Here is a 10778-nt window from a genome sequence, read left to right on the forward strand (position 1 = left end):
AAGAGACGGCCCCGCTCGCGGCCTCCAGGACCTCTTCGGTGGTAAGGTTGGTCATCACTCCGGCTCGATGGCCGTAGAGAGAAATAAGGTAAAGGCCGAAGAACCCGAACAGCAGGTGCCTCAGTCCCACGTCGTGCTTCTTTTGCGAGCAGCTCAGCAAGAGTTTGGGGATCCAGCCCCGACACTTTGCGATGCATCTGCGGAGAATTTCGGGCGTTACGGAGCGCTGTAGCTTCTCGGACTTGACCTTGATCTGCCGAAGCACCACCTTCGTTCCGATTTGGCACGTAGCCGACCTCAGAGCTCTCATCACGGACACGAGCTGCCGCTTGGACAGCCTGGAGCTTCTCGGAGGCGTCTCCATGAAGTATACGTGGAATTGGGTTGTGTTTACCAGGTAGACCTTAACGGTAGTTACGGCCTTCCGCTCCCGCTCGGTGAGTTCGGCGGGCCAGGCCATTATGCGTCCGGCGTCATCCAAGAAGCGCCAGGAGCCCAGCTCGGTCTTATCACGGCTCATGTAGCTGAGGAATGCAACAATTCGACCCATCTTTGACTTAACATTTTCAGCATGCTTTCGCGAGCGTACTGCCCCGGCCAGGTGCCGGCCGTACTCTTCTAGGTAGCCACGGATGACTGCAGGAAATGTACTCAGCCTACCCACCGTGCTCGAGGACGGGGCCTGCGGTTCTTCGTCCTCGACCTCCGGCACTCCGGTCGTCGTCGTCGCCGCCGAGTCCGCGGATGGCACGTCGTCGTCGTCGTCGTCGTCGCCGCCGGGAAGAAGACATGGCTCCGGCCGCTGTGTGGAGTCCGCCGCCGAGGTGGAACGTGGAGGGCTGGCGCTCGGTCGGCCGGGAACAAGACATGGCTCCTCCAGCTCCTCCTCTGGCTCCGGCCGCTGCTGCTGCTGCTGCTGCTGCTGCGGGGAGTCCGTCGAGGTCGTACGGGGAGGGCTGGCGCTCGGTCCCTGCGAGGGAAGGGGAGAAGCAGGGGGGGGTGCGGCGGCGGCGGCGGCGGCGGCGTCGGCGGCGGCGTCGGCGGCTCCGCTGCCCCGTGAACCCTCCAGGTCCAACCTGGTGGCTAAAGGCGGGTCGGGACCCGAGGCCCGAAGTTCTCTCACCTGCCGCAGCGTTTTGCGCCACTGGAGCTTCCTCAAAAGGCGCTTCTTCTCCTTGGCACCCAGGTCACGGTGAGCGTCTTGGAGGTGCTGCGCCACCCTTGACCCGCCGTACGAGCAGCCGCCGACGGGGCACTTCATGCCGCGAACGCTCACTCGCCCTCTGGCAAACGCCAACAGGATCCTTCGCTCCAGGGCGTTCCTGACGCTGTGAACGTCATCCAAGTGGCGTCGCAGGCGCCAAGACGGCCGGTGACATACAGGGCAGCGATTCTTAAACTTAGAAGGCGTCATCTTCACTCCGCGAGAGTCAGATAGCGAATAAGGGGGGGGCACATCCGCACATCCGGCTATATGTGCAGGCGGGTGGGCGTGCTTCCCCGATCAAGCCTAATTGGCGACACCTGGCCTCGTTCGACCCCGAAATCGGGGCCGGATCCCCGGGCGTGCTTCCCTCTAATCAAGCCCTAATTGGCGACACCTGCTCCCAATTCGGGGGGCGTCCAATCAGGGGAAGCTCCTGAGATTGGCTTCCAGTTAAGCCTAATTGGCAACACCTGGGCCTCGTTCGAACCCCGAAATCGGGGCCGGATCCCCGGGTAAACGCGTCCCGATAGCCGCGCGGCGATTCCCCGGAGGGCGGGAGGCCATGTTACGACTCTAAGACGGGTTAGGGTTAGGGTAAGGGTTAGGGTTAGGGTAAGGGTTAGGGTTAGGGTTAGGGTTAGGGTTAGGGTAAGGGTTAGGGTTAGGGTTAGGGTTAGGGTTAGGGTTAGGGTTAGGGTAAGGGTTAGGGTTAGGGTTAGGGTAGGGTTAGGGTAAGGGTAGGGTTAGGGTAAGGGTTAGGGTTAGGGTTAGGATATAGGATGAAAACCAGAAAAGTCGGATGGGCACTCTCAATAACTCAAAAACTATAAGAGGTATGGGGCCCATACTTGGCCTCGAGAGACTCATGGAGGGGACCCAGGTTCCCTGTAAGTTTGGTGGCTGTGGCTCCTTCCGTTGACATAGCTGCCATTGACACCCATATAAAAAAAAAATTGGGCACTCTCAATAACTCAAAAACTATACATGCCAAGTTGACCAAACTCGGTGTGTATACATGTCTCGACCCCCTTCAGGTCTCCACCGAGTTTGGTGGCCCTGGCCCCTCCCCTTCCTATAGCTGCCATAGACTCCCATTGATTTTTCAAGTTTTGCTAGGAGCGTCGGATCGAGCTGGGAGTCGGTTTTCCGTGCTCAGCCCGTCCCCCCGAGTCCGCAGACATGTCATTTGCCACGGTTGATGGAGTTTGCAAAAAGTGTAAAAATTGCTCTAAGTGTTGTAGTTTGGGGTACTTGTGGGAACCTTACCAGAGTATGTTTTGGAGTGTCCCGAGTGCCTGGAGAGTGTTCCTGGGAGAGGTTTTTGGGAGACTTTCTGACTCCTGTGAGGTTAGGTTAAGTGAAGAATCTTGGGTGAGGTTAGGATATAGGATGAAAACCAGAAAAGTCGTCGTCTCATCGTATTTGGCTGAAAAAGTAAAAGAGGTATGGGGCCCATACTTGGCCTCGAGAGACCCATGGAGGGTGCCCAGGTACCCTGTAAGTTTGGTGGCTGTAGCTCATTCCCTTGACATAGCTGCCATTGACTCCCATTCATTTGAAAAATCGTCTCATCGTATTTAGCTCCCAAGCCGTAAGTGCCATCCTCCCCAAACTCGGTGTGTATACATGTCTCGACCCCCTCCAGGTCTCCACCGAGTTTGGTGGCCCTGGCCCCTCCCCTTCCTATAGCTGCCATAGACTCCCATTGATTTTTCAAGTTTCGCTAGGAGCGTCGGATCGAGCTGGGAGTCGGTTTTCCGTGCTCAGGGCGTAGCCCTGAGTGCGGGGATGTGTGATATGCCAGGGTTGGTGGATGTGTGAAAATGGTGAAAATCGCACTAAGTGTTGTGAAAATAGGTACTTGTGGGAACCTTACCAGAGTGTGTTTTGGAGTGTCCCGAGTGCGTGGAGAGTGTTCCTGGGTGAAGTAAAATTGGAGTTGTTGGAGTGTCTTCCGTGCTCAGGGCGAAGCCCTGAGTGCGGCAGGTGCCTCGTCCGTGCTCAGGGCGTAGCCCTGAGTGCGGCAGGTGCCTCGTCCGTGCTCAGGGCGTAGCCCTGAGTGCGGCCAGTGTTGGTGAAAATCCTGAAAATTGCACAAAGTGTTGTGAAAATATGTACTTGGGGGAACCTTACCAGAGTGTGTTTTGGAGTGTCCCGAGTGCCTGGAGAGTGTTCCTGGGTGAAGTAAAATTGGAGTTGTTGGAGTGTCTTCCGTGCTCAGGGCGAAGCCCTGAGTGCGGCAGGTGCCTCGTCCGTGCTCAGGGCGTAGCCCTGAGTGCGGCAGGTGCCTCGTCCGTGCTCAGGGCGTAGCCCTGAGTGCGGCCAGTGTTGGTGAAAATCCTGAAAATTGCCCAAAGTGTTGTGAAAATAGGTACTTGTGGGAACCTTACCAGAGTGTGTTTTGGAGTGTCCCGAGTGGGTTAGGGTAAGGGTTAGGGTTAGGGTAGGGTTAGGGTTAGGGTAGGGTAATAGGGTAAGGGTTAGGGTTAGGGTAGGGTTAGGGTTAGGGTTAGGGTTAGGGTAAGGGTTAGGGTTAGGGTTAGGGTTAGGGTAAGGGGTTAGGGTTAGGGTAAGGGTTAGGGTTAGGGTTAGGGTTAGGGTTAGGATATAGGATGAAAACCAGAAAACGCGTTCGGACAAGCTCGATAACTCAAAAAGTAAAATACTTATGGGGCCCATACTTGGCCTCGAGAGATCGTCTGAGGGGACCCACGTACCCTGCAAGTTTGGTGGCTGTGGCCCCTTCCTAAGACATAGCTGCCATTGACTCCCATTCATCGGACGAGTTAGGGTTAGGGTTAGGGTAAGGGTAAGGGTTAGGGTAAGGGGTTAGGGTAGGGTTAGGGTTAGGGTTAGGGTAGGGTTAGGGTTAGGGTTAGGGTAAGGGTTAGGGTTAGGGTAGGGTAAGGGTTAGGGTTAGGGTTAGGGTAGGGTAAGGGTTAGGGTTAGGGTTAGGGTTAGGGTAAGGGTAAGGGTTAGGGTAGGGTAGGGTTAGGGTTAGGGTTAGGGTTAGGATATAGGATGAAAACCAGAAAAGTCGATGGTACACTCTCAATAACTCAAAAAGTATTTGAGGTAGGGGGCCCATACTGGGCCCAGAGGGGCCCATGGGGGGGACCCACATTCTATTAAAGTTTGGTGGGTGTGGCTCCTTCCGTTGACATAGCTGCCATTGACTCCCATACATTTGAAAAAAGGGTACACTCTCTATAACTCCCGAACCATAAGGTGTACAGTTACCAAACTCGGTGTGTATACATGTCTCGACCCCCTCCAGGTCTCCACCGAGTTTGGTGGCCCTGGCCCCTCCCCTTCCTATAGCTGCCATAGACTCCCATTGATTTTTCAAGTTTCGCTAGGAGCGTCGGATCGAGCTGGGAGTCGGTTTTCCGTGCTCAGGGCGTAGCCCTGAGTGCGGGGATGTGTGATATGCCAGGGTTGGTGGATGTGTGAAAATGGTGAAAATCGCACTAAGTGTTGTGAAAATAGGTACTTGTGGGAACCTTACCAGAGTGTGTTTTGGAGTGTCCCGAGTGCGTGGAGAGTGTTCCTGGGTGAAGTAAAATTGGAGTTGTTGGAGTGTCTTCCGTGCTCAGGGCGAAGCCCTGAGTGCGGCAGGTGCCTCGTCCGTGCTCAGGGCGTAGCCCTGAGTGCGGCAGGTGCCTCGTCCGTGCTCAGGGCGTAGCCCTGAGTGCGGCCAGTGTTGGTGAAAATCCTGAAAATTGCCCAAAGTGTTGTGAAAATAGGTACTTGTGGGAACCTTACCAGAGTGTGTTTTGGAGTGTCCCGAGTGCCTGGAGAGTGTTCCTCGGAGAGTTTTTTGGGAGACTTTGTAAGTGGTGTTTGGTTAGGTTAAGTGAAGAATCTTGTGTTTGGTTAGGGTAAGTGAAGAATCTTGTGTTTGGTTAGGGTAAGTGAAGAATCTTGTGTTTGGTTAGGGTAAGTGAAGAATCTTGTGTTTGGTTAGGGTAAGGGTTAGGGTTAGGGTTAGGGTTAGGATATAGGATGAAAACCAGAAAAGTCGATGGTTAGGGTTAGGGTAAGGGTTAGGGTTAGGGTTAGGGTTAGGGTAGGGTTAGGGTTAGGGTAAGGGTTAGGGTTAGGGTTAGGGTTAGGGTAAGGATATAGGATGAAAACCAGAAAAGTCGATGGTACACTCTCAATAACTCAAAAAGTATTTGGGTTAGGGTTAGGGTAAGGGTTAGGGTTAGGGTTAGGATATAGGATGAAAACCAGAAAATGAGTGTGATCAAGCTCAATAAGTCAAAAAGTATTTGAGGTAGGGGGCCCATACTTGGCCTCGAGAGTCCTTGGGAACATGTCCACGTACTCTGTAAGTTTGGTGGTTGTGGCTCCTTCCGTTGACATAGCTGCCATAGACACCCATACAAAAAAAAAAGTGATCAAGCTCCATAACTTCCGAACCGTAGGATGACATGTCACCAAACTCGGTGTGTATACATGTCTCGACCCCCTCCAGGTCTCCACCGAGTTTGGTGGCCCTGGCCCCTCCCCTTCCTATAGCTGCCATAGACTCCCATTGATTTTTCAAGTTTCGCTAGGAGCGTCGGATCGAGCTGGGAGTCGGTTTTCCGTGCTCAGGGCGTAGCCCTGAGTGCGGGGATGTGTGATATGCCAGGGTTGGTGGATGTGTGAAAATGTTGAAAATCGCACTAAGTGTTGTGAAAATAGGTACTTGTGGGAACCTTACCAGAGTGTGTTTTGGAGTGTCCCGAGTGCCTGGAGAGTGTTCCTGGGTGAAGTAAAATTGGAGTTGTTGGAGTGTCTTCCGTGCTCAGGGCGAAGCCCTGAGTGCGGCAGGTGCCTCGTCCGTGCTCAGGGCGTAGCCCTGAGTGCGGCCAGTGTTGGTGAAAATCCTGAAAATTGCCCAAAGTGTTGTGAAAATAGGTACTTGTGGGAACCTTACCAGAGTGTGTTTTGGAGTGTCCCGAGTGCCTGGAGAGTGTTCCTCGGAGAGTTTTTTGGGAGACTTTGTAAGTGGTGTTTGGTTAGGTTAAGTGAAGAATCTTGTGTTTGGTTAGGGTAAGTGAAGAATCTTGTGTTTGGTTAGGGTAAGTGAAGAATCTTGTGTTTGGTTAGGGTTAGGGTAGGGTAAGGGTAGGGTTAGGGTTAGGGTAAGGGTTAGGGTTAGGGTTAGGGGTTAGGGTAAGGGTAAGGGTTAGGGTTAGGGTAGGGTTAGGGTAAGGGTAGGGGTTAGGGTTAGGGTTAGGGTAAGGATATAGGATGAAAACCAGAAAATAGGGTTAGGGTTAGGGTAGGGTAGGGTTAGGGTTAGGATATAGGATGAAAACCAGAAAAGTCGACGACCCGAGCTCGGTAAGTCAAAAAGTATAAGAGCGAGGGGGACCATACTGGGCCCAGAGGGACCCATGGGGGGGACCCACATTCTATTAAAGTTTGGTGGGTGTGGCCCCTCCCCTTCACATAGCTGCCATTGACACCCATTCAAAAAAAAAACGACCCGAGCTCCGTAACTTCCAAAGTGTAAGTCCCAAGCTTACCAAACCTGGTGTGTATTCACCCCCCCGCCCCCCCGAGGTACCCACCAGGTTTGGGGGTCCTGGCCCCTCCCCTTCCTATAGCTGCCATAGACACCCATTCATTTTTGAAGTTTCGCTAGGAGCGTCGGATCGATCTGGGAGTCGGTTCTCCGTGCTCAGCACGTCCCCCCGAGTCCGCAGACATGTCATTTGACCTGGTTTGTTGAGTTGCCGAAAACAGTAAAAATTGCTCTAAGTGTTGTAGTTTGGGGTACTTGTGGGAACCTTACCAGAGTGTGTTTTGGAGTGTCCCGAGTGCCTGGAGAGTGTTCCTGGGTGAAGTAAAATTGGAGTTGTTGGAGTGTCTTCCGTGCTCAGGGCGAAGCCCTGAGTGCGGCAGGTGCCTCGTCCGTGCTCAGGGCGTAGCCCTGAGTGCGGCAGGTGCCTCGTCCGTGCTCAGGGCGTAGCCCTGAGTGCGGCCAGTGTTGGTGAAAATCCTGAAAATTGCACAAAGTGTTGTGAAAATATGTACTTGGGGGAACCTTACCAGAGTGTGTTTTGGAGTGTCCCGAGTGCCTGGAGAGTGTTCCTGGGTGAAGTAAAATTGGAGTTGTTGGAGTGTCTAGGGTTAGGGGTTAGGGTTAGGGTTAGGGTAAGGGTTAGGGTTAGGGTTAGGGTAAGGGTAAGGGTTAGGGTTAGGGGTTAGGGTTAGGGTTAGGGTTAGGGGTTAGGGTTAGGGTAGGGTTAGGGTAGGGTTAGGGTTAGGGTTAGGGTTAGGGTAGGGTTAGGGTTAGGGTAAGGATATAGGATGAAAACCAGAAAAGTCGGATGAGCAAGCTCAATAAGTCAAAAACTAAAAGAGGTATGGGGCCCATACTTGGCCTCGAGAGACCCATGGAGGGGACCCAGGTTCCCTGTAAGTTTGGTGGCTGTAGCTCATTCCGTTGACATAGCTGCCATTGACACCCATATAAAAAAAAAAGTGAGCAAGCTCTGTAAGTCAAAAAGTACACGTGCCATCCTGACCAAACTCGGTGTGTATACATGTCTCGACCCCCTCCAGGTCTCCACCGAGTTTGGTGGCCCTGGCCCCTCCCCTTCCTATAGCTGCCATAGACTCCCATTGATTTTTCAAGTTTCGCTAGGAGCGTCGGATCGAGCTGGGAGTCGGTTTTCCGTGCTCAGGGCGTAGCCCTGAGTGCGGGGATGTGTGATATGCCAGGGTTGGTGGATGTGTGAAAATGGTGAAAATCGCACTAAGTGTTGTGAAAATAGGTACTTGTGGGAACCTTACCAGAGTGTGTTTTGGAGTGTCCCGAGTGCGTGGAGAGTGTTCCTGGGTGAAGTAAAATTGGAGTTGTTGGAGTGTCTTCCGTGCTCAGGGCGAAGCCCTGAGTGCGGCAGGTGCCTCGTCCGTGCTCAGGGCGTAGCCCTGAGTGCGGCAGGTGCCTCGTCCGTGCTCAGGGCGTAGCCCTGAGTGCGGCCAGTGTTGGTGAAAATCCTGAAAATTGCCCAAAGTGTTGTGAAAATAGGTACTTGTGGGAACCTTACCAGAGTGTGTTTTGGAGTGTCCCGAGTGCCTGGAGAGTGTTCCTGGGAGAGTTTTTTGGGAGACTTTGTAAGTGGTGTTTGGTTAGGTTAAGTGAAGAATCTTGTGTTTGGTTAGGGTAAGTGAAGAATCTTGTGTTTGGTTAGGGTAAGTGAAGAATCTTGTGTTTGGTTAGGGTAAGTGAAGAATCTTGTGTTTGGTTAGGGTAAGGGTTAGGGTTAGGGTTAGGGTTAGGATATAGGATGAAAACCAGAAAAGTCGATGGTTAGGGTTAGGGTAAGGGTTAGGGTTAGGGTTAGGGTTAGGGTAGGGTTAGGGTTAGGGTAAGGGTTAGGGTTAGGGTTAGGGTTAGGGTAAGGATATAGGATGAAAACCAGAAAAGTCGATGGTACACTCTCAATAACTCAAAAAGTATTTGAGGTAGGGGGCCCATACTGGGCCCAGAGGGGCCCATGGGGGGGACCCACATTCTATTAAAGTTTGGTGGGTGTGGCTCCTTCCGTTGACATAGCTGCCATTGACTCCCATACATTTGAAAAAAGGGTACACTCTCTATAACTCCCGAACCATAAGGTGTACAGTTACCAAACTCGGTGTGTATACATGTCTCGACCCCCTCCAGGTCTCCACCGAGTTTGGTGGCCCTGGCCCCTCCCCTTCCTATAGCTGCCATAGACTCCCATTGATTTTTCAAGTTTCGCTAGGAGCGTCGGATCGAGCTGGGAGTCGGTTTTCCGTGCTCAGGGCGTAGCCCTGAGTGCGGGGATGTGTGATATGCCAGGGTTGGTGGATGTGTGAAAATGGTGAAAATCGCACTAAGTGTTGTGAAAATAGGTACTTGTGGGAACCTTACCAGAGTGTGTTTTGGAGTGTCCCGAGTGCGTGGAGAGTGTTCCTGGGTGAAGTAAAATTGGAGTTGTTGGAGTGTCTTCCGTGCTCAGGGCGAAGCCCTGAGTGCGGCAGGTGCCTCGTCCGTGCTCAGGGCGTAGCCCTGAGTGCGGCCAGGGTGCATTGTCCGTGCGTTGTCCGTGCTCAGGGCGAAGCCCTGAGTGCGGCCAGTGTGCGTTGTCCGTGCTCAGGGCGAAGCCCTGAGTGCGGCCAGTGTTGGTGAAAATCCTGAAAATTGCACAAAGTGTTGTGAAAATATGTACTTTGGGGAACCTTACCAGAGTGTGTTTTGGAGTGTCCCGAGTGCCTGGAGAGTGTTCCTGGGTGAAGTAAAATTGGAGTTGTTGGAGTGTCTTCCGTGCTCAGGGCGAAGCCCTGAGTGCGGCAGGTGCCTCGTCCGTGCTCAGGGCGTAGCCCTGAGTGCGGCAGGTGCCTCGTCCGTGCTCAGGGCGTAGCCCTGAGTGCGGCCAGTGTTGGTGAAAATCCTGAAAATTGCACAAAGTGTCGTGAAAATATGTACTTGGGGGAACCTTACCAGAGTGTGTTTTGGAGTGTCCCGAGTGCCTGGAGAGTGTTCCTGGGAGAGGTTTTTGTGAGACGTTCTTACTCCTGTGAGGTTAGGTTAAGTGAAGAATCTTGTGTTTGGTTAGGGTAAGTGAGGGTAGGGTAGGGTTAGGGTTAGGGTTAGGGTTAGGGTTAGGGTAAGGGTTAGGGTAAGGATATAGGATGAAAACCAGAAAAGTCGATGGTACACTCTCAATAACTCAAAAAGTATTTGAGGTAGGGGGCCCATACTGGGCCCAGAGGGGCCCATGGGGGGGACCCACATTCTATTAAAGTTTGGTGGGTGTGGCTCGTTCCGTTGACATAGCTGCCATTGACTCCCATACATTTGAAAAAAGGGTACACTCTCTATAACTCCCGAACCATAAGGTGTACAGTTACCAAACTCGGTGTGTAGGATATAGGATGAAAACCAGAAAAGTCGATGGTACACTCTCAATAACTCAAAAAGTATTTGAGGTAGGGGGCCCATACTGGGCCCAGAGGGGCCCATGGGGGGGACCCACATTCTATTAAAGTTTGGTGGGTGTGGCTCCTTCCGTTGACATAGCTGCCATTGACTCCCATACATTTGAAAAAAGGGTACACTCTCTATAACTCCCGAACCATAAGGTGTACAGTTACCAAACTCGGTGTGTATACATGTCTCGACCCCCTCCATGTCTCCACCGAGTTTGGTGGCCCTGGCCCCTCCCCTTCCTATAGCTGCCATAGACTCCCATTCATTTTTCAAGTTTTGATAGGAGCGTCGGATCGAGGTGGGAGTCGGTTTTCCGTGCTCAGCCGGTCCCCCCGAGTCCGCAGACATGTCATTTGCCACGGTTGGTGGAGTTTGCAAAAAGTGTAAAAATTGCTCCAAGTGTTGTAGTTTGGGGTACTTGTGGGAACCTTACCAGAGTATGTTTTGGAGTCTCCTGAGTGCATTGAGAGTGGTCCTCGGAGAGGTTTTTGTGAGACTGTTTAAGGCGGGTTAGGTTAGGTTAAGTGAAGAAGGGTTAGGGTAAGGGTAGGGTTAGGGTAAGGGTTAGGGTAGGGTTAGGGTAAGGGTTAGGGTTAGGGTTAGGATATA

This window comes from Xiphophorus hellerii, unplaced genomic scaffold (assembly GCF_003331165.1).
Source record: "Xiphophorus hellerii strain 12219 unplaced genomic scaffold, Xiphophorus_hellerii-4.1 PGA_scaffold_77__1_contigs__length_49999, whole genome shotgun sequence".
NCBI classification, from domain to species: domain Eukaryota; kingdom Metazoa; phylum Chordata; class Actinopteri; order Cyprinodontiformes; family Poeciliidae; genus Xiphophorus; species Xiphophorus hellerii.